Source organism: Balaenoptera borealis (genome assembly GCF_965194805.1).
Source record: "Balaenoptera borealis genome assembly, chromosome: 16".
NCBI lineage: Eukaryota > Metazoa > Chordata > Mammalia > Artiodactyla > Balaenopteridae > Balaenoptera > Balaenoptera borealis.
In genome coordinates this window covers 1,767,169-1,778,310 of record NC_138872.1, presented here as the reverse complement: position 1 = coordinate 1,778,310, position 11,142 = coordinate 1,767,169, and the positions used below count along the sequence as shown (strand labels likewise).

Below are 11,142 nucleotides of genomic sequence, written 5' to 3'. Positions count from 1 at the left end.
CTCAGTGATCCGTGGGCAGGTGGGAGCCTCATTCATCCCCACCTCTCCTCTGGCCTGAGCTCTCTGATGCTGCACTCACGCCTGGAGTTCATGGCCGAGAGCTGGGCTGGTGCATGGGGCTCAGAGTCTTAAGAGGCTTGTCAGAGTGAGGGGCCTGTGCTGGACTCAGGCCAGGCGCACGAGGGAAGCTGTGGAGCGTCTCCGTGGCAACTGGCCTTGTCCTTGTCCTGGCTTGGGAGACTGCACGCTGCACCCTTCCCTCTCCAGCCGGTGTCAGTTTCTTCAGAGGTAACCATGGCAATGCCTTTGTTTCCGAGGCCTGGCCCCGCCTCCCTCCCGGCTTTTCTCTCCAACAGTGGCTGGGAGAGCTCCTTCTCAGTCCCTGCACGTCTCCGGGCTCCCGCTGACAGTGGGCCCACCAGTGAGCTGGGGCCAGACCCTGGCATGGGGAGGACTGGCTTTCTGGGCCCAGAGATGCAGCCTGGGCCGCAGCCCTGCCGCACGTGCTTCTGCCCCGCTGTTTACAGGAGGCGCCTTCATCTGCACGGGGGCTGCAGAGGCAGCCACAGTCCAGTCCCCCGCACCCCCGCTGTCAATGAGGAAAGGTTCTGAGGAGGGAGTGCAGAGGCCCAACGGGGGCCAGCTTTGTGGAAGACGCAGTGAGGGGCAGGAGCCTCAGAAAGTGCTATATGATCAGGGGTGGTCTATCAGCACTCTTGTGGCTCCACGGTCCCAGTGATTCTTTGGTACCACCTCGAACCGGCTTAAGCAGAAAGGAAAACGTGGTCACTCACATTACTGAAAAGTCTAGGATAGAGCTTGCTGAGGGTGCAGCTGGTTCCAGGTGACCCAGGGGTATTTGCTCTTGCTTTCCTCTGGGTTGGTTTCATTCCCAGGTGCCCCCTCCCCTCGTGGTGACAAGATGCCCATCAGTAGCCCCAGACTTATCGATACATCTTTCTGTCACCTAGCCCAGCTCTGTGGCGGTCTGTGGGCAGATGGGAGAGACGTTTGACCTCAGCTTTCCCTCTGGCCTGAGCTCTCTGACCCCCCAGCAAAAGTCCCAGGGCTGACCTTCACTGGCCAGGACAGGGTCACCTGCTCACCCCTGAACCACTCGCTGTGACTCTCAGCAGCCAGCCTGATTCATGTTACTCCACCCACCCCAAACCAGACCCAAGATTAAGATGGGATTGGGTGGGAGAAACCTGGTTTGCAAAGGAAAACCTTGGTAGTCATAGGCTCAAAGAGGTTAGTTTACTTGCCCACGGCCACACAGCTGGTAAGGATGCAAGCTCGGGTCTGACTCCAGAGCTTCTGGGCTTAACCATGGCGTCACTACGGCTCAGTAAGAGCCCCCAAAGGTTTTAAACAAGGGAGTGAGCGGTCAGGGATGCAGCCGGAGGGTACACTGGCGCCGGGTTTTGGTGAGTGGTGAAAGGCACGGCACGGAGGGTGGACGGTGGGAAGCCCTGAAAGATGCTTGAGCTGAGGAAGGCATTTTTAGGAGGGTGACTCCCGCCTCCGCCCGTCCCCGGGGGTTGGGAGCGGCAGGCGCAGATGCCTCAGCGCGCCGAGCACCCGCACCCAGGCCACCCGACTCGTTGTTTGTAAACTCAGCTCAGCCAGCCACGCCCCTTCCTCCCACCCGCCCGCCCCTTTCGGGTCAATATCTGCATATCCCCGCCTCTCCCTTCCTTGATTGGTTATCCGAGTCGTCACTCCTCCGCGTGGGCCGGACTCTCGAGGGGCGGAGGGCGGGGCCGCTCCGGCGGCTCTATTAGCATAGTCCCGCCTCCCGGCTCGGCCCTCGGGCCGGGCGCTGATTGGGCGGGCGGCGGCCGACGCGACGGCGCCGGGCGCAGCGAGTGGCGGGCGCCGGCTGTCAGTCGACTGGGCAGCCGGCCGCACTTCCGCCTTGGTGTCAGTGGGTCGCGGGCCTGCGGGGCGGGGGCGGGGCGGGCAGCGGAGCTCGGTCGGCGCTGGAGGGATCGCGGTCCAGGTGAGTGACCCGGCCGGGACCCCGACCCCGCGTCGCCCGGGAACGGCGCCCGGCATCGGGCGGGCGGGCCTGGGCTGCGGGCGGCGGGGAGGCCGGGCCGGGACGAGTGGAGCCGGAGCCCCGTGCCCCCCGCGCGCCGGCCAGGCCCCGACCCCGGCCCCGGCCCGGCCGGCCCCCCGCCGCTCGCCCGCCCGCCCGCCGGTCGCGTCCCGGCCCGGAGGAAACTTGGGAGGAAAGTTGGCGGCCGGCGGCGGGGGCGGCGGGCCTGGGTACCGGGCGGCCGCCCAGACCCCGCGTCGCCGGGCAACTGCGGCCCCGGGGCCGCACTGCCGGACACCGCACCCGGAAGTCGGATGGAGAGCTGGCCCGGGCACCCGCCAGCCCCTCTCAGCGGCAGGGATGAGTCGGAGGGCGCGCTGGGCAGGGGCGCTGGGACGCCCGACTTTCCCTTGTGTCTAAGGTAGCCGGCGCCCGCGGTCAACCAGTCAGGAAGGGCCCAGGGTGAAGAGTCAGTGTCCCCGCTCGCGGTGCAGCCCTCGCCCCGCTCCCCTGCCCGGGCGACCACCTGTGGGTTTGTCTCGACCCTGCAAGGTGTTGTGCTCGTGTCCACCCCTTCCCCTGCTCTTCATTTTGTTTTTGTCAACCTTAGCAGACTGTACCTGCTGGGGAGAGCTCTTTACCTAACACATATGTTAGATCACTTAGATTTGTAATTGATTTTAAAAGCTTCCTTCTGTTTCCAGTTACATTCCAGTAATCAGCAGAATAAATCTTGAGACTTTATAAGCCCAGAACAAGACTGTTGGGTAATCACCAATCAGTCTTCCCGGGTTTTTCTGGGAGAAGCAGCCAGGTGGTGTTACGATGTCCCTGGCCCTCTTGAGTGTGAGGGTCACCTCCCAGGAAGCTGTGTTCCTGTCCCTGGGGTTTTTATCCTGACGGGTCAGTCTAGGACAAGCTCTGGACCGGCAGTCAGCAGCTTTTGCACTAGTCCCTTTTCTGGGGCTGCCCGTGCACATCTGGAGACGTGGTCTCACTCAGTTCAGTTCAACAGACATTTCTGGGATGCCCGCTGCATGCCTGGCTGCAAGCTGTGGGACCTCTCCATCCACTGGAGCTGGAGAGCAGAGGTGTCGTGGGACCCCCCGTCCTCGTGGCTCCTTGCCCTGGTGGCAGAGCGAAGGCCCTTCCTGACTTTGTGCGCTTGGCAGTGTCTTCCCATCTCTCCTGGCCTCAGTTCCTTCCTCTGCGACGTGTGCCGTTTACCTGGCAGGGCCATAAGAGCAGCAGATGAAATGCTTGTCTCCGGCAGTCCCTGGCATGTGGTAGGTGCTCCAAATTGTTCGTTCCCATCCCCCTTGATGAGGACGGGAACGTTATAGGCTGCACTTCCCCCTTGTCCAGCACAGCGCCTGGCAGGGTGCTGTCATTTAGTACACGGATGGCTGAATCTCCTTAGAATTTACCTTTCCCGTTTGCCTCACCTGTCCTTCTGTTAATAACAGCTCTTATCTAAGATGACAGTAATACATGACAAGTGTTGTTCCAGGACTGCTATAAGCACATTATATTCACTTTATTCATGTGGTTTTCACAACAAACTACAAGACTTGTTCTTAGTTCCATTATCCTTTGTCTATTCATGAGGAAGCTGAGGAACAGAGAGGTTAAGTAACTTACTCTAAATCACACAGTAGTTAGTTATGGAGCAGGGATTTGAACCCAGGCAGTCTGGCTCCAGAGTCTACGCCCTTAAATACCTCTCTCTCCTGCCTTTCAAAACCAACATTTTCATTTACAAGGTCCCCTCAGCATTTTTCTGTGGAACATTTAGTTGTGCTGCATTACTGTGTGTCAGAACTTTGTTTCTTGCAGCACACATAACTGATAGATTTTCATTTTGGGTGAGCATGAATGTTTATAAAACCATTTTATTTCTTCTAAAATAAAGTAGTAATTCTCTATCTGGCTATCCAAGATTTTGCTGAAATACCCCACCTGCTGCCCCGTTCCCCGGTTAGTAGGGAAGTCGTTGATGTTCACGGTGTGAAAAGGGCGAGTTGGCGGAGGAGGGGTGATGATGGATAGACACACTGTAAAGCACGAGGTTGTGATTTTGAATTCATTTCTGAGCGAACTTAATGTGGTGAACTTAAAGCCGTAAACCATGTACTTAGGGCTTTCCTTTCTCCTCCCACATGCATTCAGAGGGGTCAGCTCTGGTTTAACATTTTGATGAGCAGTGTTATTTCAGTGTTTGAAAAGTGCCACTTGACCTTCGTCTTAATGCCTCTTATCCGTGCCTTCCAGGAAATGCTAGCAAATGAGTCTTGGATATGTACTTAAAACTAGGTCGACTTTTAAAATCTTGTTATATTCAGCTAATTGCGAAAGTGACAATTCTTTTTTTGGTGGCGAAATTTTGGAAACGTTTTATGTATTCTTATACTATCTTCAAATGATTTCCTTAGTATTCCTGTGAAAAGCCAAGGCCGTATCTTTTCCTAGGAGTTTGGCTCTGGCAGATATAAGGTGTGCAGGGCTTGCATCTGTGAGCGAAAGCTGTGATGATGGTCCTCAGGTGGCTAACGTGTTCCACTTGAGAGTTTAAGAATCTTTCCGGAGGTGGCCTGGGGCTCTCAGGTTTTGACCCCATCGCTGTCTAACTTTGATGGGAGGAAAGTTACTTATCTGCTCTTGCCTCAAGGGTGTTGGCCTGTAAAGTGGGTTATTGCCAGGAATATATGTGAAAATGTAACCTGAGAGGCTCTGGTATTGTAATAGGTGCTGAGTAGACCTTCTGTCCCAGACCTGAGAGCACTGAAATTGACCCCACCCGACACTGACACCGACAAACAAATGCAGTGCAGAAGTGAAGCTAAGGAAATCTTTGGTAGGTAGGTTTGCAGTTCTACTGAAATGAGCTACAGTAACACTTCTAAGTTATGACTATTCAAGTGGGGTTGTCTTATAAAAAGACCCCTGGACCCGTGCAGTTCCTCTCCTGAGGACTCAGGACGGCACGCAGACAGCGGGGCAAGGTTTAATTTCTGAAACTTGGTGCGCTTTAAGGTTGAATGATAGCTTCTTGAGACTGGAAGGAAGTTAGTATTTGAACACTATTGATTATTTACAAATACTTAAATCCTAAGAATTTTTAATATTTTAGGTTCTAGTTTGGCACTTTAAATGCAGTTGCCATGTACAGTGATTAATTTGTGTCTCTGCTGCAGTCAAAGTGTTTTTGCTGATAAATCCCAGGCGTTGGCGTTGCAGCCGTATCACACTCTGGCTGGAAGCGTGTGTGGAGTATCGGCCCAGCCCTGCAGCTCCCCTTAACAAACACGTAATGAAATGGTCACTTCGACGTGGCCATGAACTTTGTGGCGCTTATTTCCTTTTCCTTCCAAATTCAGAAAAGAACTCAGGGTCATTGGGCAGAATTTCAAAGCATCACCATCTTTCAGCTGGATCTCCCGGTGGTGCAAATACTGTAATCTCTGCAATGAGCTAAACAGTGGAGGTCAGCCTTCAGAAGGGACTGTGTTTGAGAAACACGGAGGTCTGGAGACTTCTGCCTGATGTTTGTGTGTGTCTTTCTTTGCTTTTTCATTTCATCAGTGGAATTCTTGCAGGATTTCTTTTGAGACACAAACTCCCACGTCAGTGCTGGCTGGCTCGGCCCTGGCCCTGTAGCCTGGGAGCCTGGTGGGAAGGTGCACACTGTTGAGGGTTTACAGGGCCTGGCACTCTCCTGGGCACCAACCCCCCCTACACACACACAGCCTCCCTGTCTGTTCAGGAAGCCTCCGCAGCGCTGGGCGCCGGGGTCACATCAGCAGAGGGAATGGTCTGTGTGGCTTTGGGTTGGGCAGACCTGTCTGACCTCTGAGCTCGTACCTTTACCAGAGGGGCGGGACCACTGGCCTTAACAAGTGCCCAGGGAAGCACCTGTTCCAGGCAGGACGCGGGTTCTTGGGGGAGAGCCTGGCGTGAGGAATGGTCTTGTAGGGAAGTCGTCCTGAATCCAGGTTCTAGGAAAGACGATGGTCGCCATGGGGGCAGGGGAGGCTGTGTGTTTTACTGAACAAACGAAAGGCTGATTGTGAGAAAAGATCAGCTGTGACCTGGCGCCTGTACCACCGTGCTTGGCCGGAAAGTGACTTCCGCTGTCGCTTTAAACCAGGTAAGCATGTGATTTGATGGCCAAACTGTGAAACTTTGAGGGTGAACAGGAGCACCACGAAGAATTCTAGCGGTGACAGATGTGAACCGGGGCGCGGGGCGCCCTGTTGGACACGCGAGGGGCAAGAACCAGAGCCATCCTGCCCCGGACTTGGTACCAGTGAGGCACCAGTGCCTGTGTGCTAAAGAAACTTTAACCGTGGGGTCTGTTCTAACACACGAGGGAGAGGGTAGGGGGGTCCCGGGGCGGGGGCGGCTCCAGAGCGCTGCCCTGGGGTCTGTCTCGGAGGTAGGGCGCTGTGGGTTCAGCTCTGAGGCTTCTCACCAGAAAAACCTGCGGAACTCTGTAAAGTGTAGGCTCGAGGCCCAGCCCCGGATCTCCTGGATCCAGGCTTCTAGGCGGGAGGCCCAGGGCCGTGTGTGTGTGTGTGGGGGGGGGACACACTCCCGTGATTCCAGTGTGGCTGGTGTGCTCGCCAGAGCTTGGGTCCCACCGTGGGGTGCTAACCTGTTTTGCATCAGGGACCCCCTCCTTTGAGAACCGAATGAAGAGTCTGAGTCGTGTTCCTGGGGAAAAATGAACACAAACAGAATTTTGTAATTTTTCGCTTTTTATTTGTTTCTCGTTTTTTTGGGGGGGGGGGTTGGTGGTTAGAAATTCGTGGACTTCCCTGACGTTGGTTTAAACACCCACCCCGTTAGTGCTCGGGAAGCATGGTTAGGGGTGACGGGGGCAGACGCGACGCCGGATGGTACATTTCTCAGCAGGGTGAAACCGGCCAGGGGCCGAGCAGGTCCTACTTGGGCGAGAGCTGACGGGAAGGACCTGGAACAGGAGAGGGAAGGAGGCGAAAGGGCGAGGATGTCAAACCGGACCCTGCCCTGTGATGGAGGTGGCACCTGAAGCATCCTGCCCCACTGCGTCCGCGCCCTTGGTCCTCAGCAGAGGTGGCCAAGCCGTGGGGAGGGGCACTTCAGTGGTCTGCCTTCTCCGCGGCTCCGCGCGCTGCCTCTGCTGTGGCTGCCGCTCTTGTGGTTTTCTGTGAACACGGCCCCAGAGGCTATGGACGGGCTCCCTGTTCAGAGCTCTCTCACCCACTGCCCGGGCTGCCTTCAAACCACTCTGCTTTACTCTGGGTTCCAGAATGATGAGGTTGGTTCCGACAAACGCGTCTGCGCCAAAGAACATCCATTCATCTCATGCAGTGCTTGTTTGCCGTGCCCTGTGCTGGGCTGTAAAAGCGTTTTCCTCGACGCGTGTGCTACGTCTTCGGTGCTCACTGCTGCATAAGAAGCAGTTGCTTCGGGGCGGGGGCGCGGCACGGGACTGGAGGGACTCTGTCGAGGGCGAGGGTGTGGGTGGGGCTCCAGGCTCCTGCCGAGTCCCAGCCGGAAGTGTGGCTCCTGTGGCCGCTCCTGGGGCCGGGCTGGTTGCCCTGTGCCTGCCCTTCAAGGCCTCCCGGTTGGGGTGGAGTAGGGTAAACAGTGGGCGATGAATGCAGTTGTTTACACAGCAGGGAGGTTCCTTTACCTTCCTCAGGTCTGGAAACTTCCCGATTCTTGCCTGAACCCCTGAGCGCGTCGGCCAGTCCGTGTGCTGACTGTAACCTGCTGGCCGGCGTGGATGAGACGGGAGGCCTTGTGGGGCCAGGCTGCCCCGGCCCCCCACGCTGGCACCCACCCTCAGGGAAGAAGCTTTAGGTTCCCTGAAGCATCAGGCAGCTGATTTTGTGATGAAGATCACGCAGCCCTGCAGAAGGCCGGTGCTGTTAAAGCTACACAGACAGAAAACACACGTTGACTGGTTTCGCCCTCAGAATGGCGCTCTGAAGGAGCCTCGTGCACACCTGGGCCGAACCGGCTTCTGCTCGAGCATCAGGAGCCGGCATCCAAAAGGCCACTCGATTCCTCCCTGTGGTCACCGAGACACGTGTGCGCGGGCGCTCTGCGGAGAATGGCCACCCTTTCAAGAGGCTTTGCTGGAATAGAGTGGGGCATTTATTTGATTCCACCCCTAAGCTTTTACAGCCACAGGATTGTGAAGGCCTGATCTTTCTGCAGCAGCTAGCAAAATGCACATTCAGTGAGTACAAGGTGAGAAAGCCAGGGTGGCTTTGGGAATAAGGATACAGGGCAGGCTTGGCCTGATGCCCTTCTCTGCGCTCCATCCGTGGCTGGCTGTGGAAGGCTGTGGAGACCGGGCCAGCCCTGCTGCCGCCGCCTGGACATGTGCACGGAGGCCAAGCACTGCCGGCTCCGCCTGCCGCCTCCTTCCCACGCTCCTCCCTCTGCCTGGTGGGGCCACTGGAGCTTCCTAGGGCCCCCGTGGTGTGCCAGCCCAGTGAGGCCCTAGAGCGCTCTGTCCAGGATGGACGCCACCTGCCAGGTGGGCCGTTGAAGTGGAAGAAATTCAGCCGGGTCGCATCACAGAGAAAGAAACGTTGGCTTCCTCTCCACGTGGTTCAAGTGCTCAAGGTCACCCGCGGCCACTGGCCACTGCCCTGGGCAGAGCAGATCCGAGCGTTTCCAGCACAGCCAGAGGTTCTGCAACGCGGCTCTGGAATCTGTACAGGTTGAGTGTTTGTTTCCAGTAAGTTTTGTTCTTTTACAAAAGAAAGAAAGTGGGCACAGTGGCATGGTGGGCGTGACTAGGACAGGGGTCGTTAGGCATCCAGGGGGGCTTCCTTTGCAAAGTGGGCATCTCAAAACTGGAACACTGAAACAGTCAGTGACCGTGGAGGTGGTGTGGCCAGGCAGCACCGTCCACCCTCAGTGGCACTGCCCCGTGGAGAGGATGAGGCCTCCTGGAGGCCCCAGGGCTGCTGGCGGCCCCGGGCCTCGAGCCTGTCTCGGGCCGGCCGGGTTGGGAGAGCCTCCGCAGGCCGGCGCGGTCCTCAGGGTGTGTTCCCATCACCTAGCAGCCTCGGCTTCACTTCTCCCAGCTTAATTTTCCCATCCCCATCCTTCAGTTCTTAATTCCTCCTGATAATAAGTGTGTCCATTGCGTGTTAAACTCTGTGGTTTTCACGCTCAGAAGTGACACTGGTTCCACGTTCTTGGTGGGCACCCCAGCCTGCGCGCTCTGGTAGCATTACGCGTCACCATAGCATCTTTCTGGGGTCTGACAGGCCAGCCTCAGGCGGCGTGGCCGGGTTGGTCCCTGCCCCAGGCCGCTCCCTGGGAGGAGAGGCCCGTGGGGAGGCGCCAGCGCCTTTGGTTTGTTCTGTCACTGGCCCGTGGCACGCCGCTGCTGTCTGCACTGTGCACGGGCCCGTCTGCTTCTGGGACGGGTTTGGCCTTGACCTTAAGAGCTGTGGGGCAGTGAGAGCCTTACGGATGGACCGTGCTCTTGAAGGCTGCTGCTTGCTCGCTTCTGTTTCTGACTCGTTCTTGATGGAAACCCAGTGTTCTGCATCCGGTGGGTTGAGCAAGTGTCCGGTTAGTGAAGCTTGCCCCTTGGCTGAGGCCCTGGCCGTGTCTCACCTGCAGTTCTTTGGGGGCACCTGCTCTGTGACCGCCCTCTGAGTGTGACCTCTGTGGGGAAAGGGGGTGGGACCAGGCTTCGTGGGGTCTTCTCTGCAGGTCTCCTGGCCAGTTCTTCCGCGCCCTGTTCCTCAGGTTCCAAACCCGCCTCCCGCCCTGAGCCACTGCCCTCATAGCTCTGCAACTCCCTGATCTCACTCGGCCAGTTGCCTTTCCTGGTGGAAATGGGCTGCAAAGTTTATGCTGCATTACACTGAACCGTTAGAAGGAGAAACATACCCTGAGGTTGGAGTGTTGGATGGGGTTTGGGCCCTTCTTAGCGAGAGTCTGTCATTTGAGAATCTATCAAAGTTCCCAGTGGAACTTTTCCTTTCCAGAGTACTGCTGCGTAAGCTTGGCACACAGAGCGTGGAGCTCTGTGCATAATTGTTCATTTCTTGTTTGTCCTACTTACTAATGTATTTTTTTCCAATTTAAAAAATTGGGGACTTCCTTGGTGGCGCAGTGGTTAAGAATCCGCCTGCCAATGCAGGGGACACGGGTTCGATACCTGGTCCAGGAAGATCCCACATGCCACAGGGCAACTAAGCCCGTGCGCCACAACTACTGAGCCTGCGCTGTAGAGCCCGCGAGCCACAACTCCTGAAGCCCATGTGCCTAGAGCCCGTGCTCCACAACAAGAGAAGCCACCGCAAGGAGAAGCCTGCGCACTGCAACGAAGAGCGGCCCCCGCTCGCCGCAACTAGAGGAAGCCCGCGCGCAGCAACGAAGACCCAACGCAGCCAAAAATAAATAAATAAATAAAGATAAAATAAAGTGAGAAAATATATTTTTTAAAAAATTGTGGTAAAATACACATAGCATAAAAATTACCATCTTGACCATGTTTAAGTGTGCAGTTCAGTGGTTGTATATACAGCCATCACCACCGTCCATCCCCCTCGCTCCTTTCATCTTGTAAAAGGGAAACCCTTTACCCATTAAACACCAAGTCCCCACCCCCTCCCCCAGCCCCTGACAACCACCTTCTACTTTCTGCCTCTATGAATTTGACTCCTCCAGGGACCTCAGATAAGTGGAATCACACAATATTTGTCTTTCTGTGTCTGGCTTATCTCACTGGTTAAAATGCCCTCAAGGTTCGTCTATGCTGTAGCATAGTACAGGATTTCCTTCCTTTTTAAGGCTGAATAATATTCTACTGTATGTCTAGACCACATTTTGCTTATCCTTTTGTTTGTGGATGGACACTTGGGTTGCTTCCATGTTTTAGCTATTGCGAATAATGCTGCTGTGAACTTTGGTGTGCAAATATCCCTTCGAGACCTTGCTTTCAATTCTTCTGGGTATATACCCAGAAGTGGAATTGCTGGATCACATGGTAATTCTGTTTTTAATTTTTTGAGGAACTGCCCTACCGTTTCCCACAGCAGCTGTACCATTTTACATTCTTACCAGCAGTGCACAACGGT

The 11,142-nt window shown here is 56.0% G+C and overlaps 1 protein-coding gene across 6 annotated transcripts in view; it reads left to right on the top strand.

The window, feature by feature from the left end:
* The first annotated feature begins 1,891 nt into the window (after window positions 1-1,891).
* Window positions 1,892-11,142, top strand: part of OSBPL2 (oxysterol binding protein like 2) — a 42,223-nt gene continuing 32,972 nt past the window's right edge. For 5 of the 6 annotated variants that reach the window (XM_082359803.1, XM_082359801.1, XM_082359799.1 and 2 more), the window contains exon 1: window positions 1,892-2,002. The gene's annotated coding sequence lies outside the window, so the exon portion shown is untranslated. The remainder of the gene's footprint in view (window positions 2,003-11,142) is intronic. The other variant, XM_082359802.1, reaches the window with a different exon arrangement.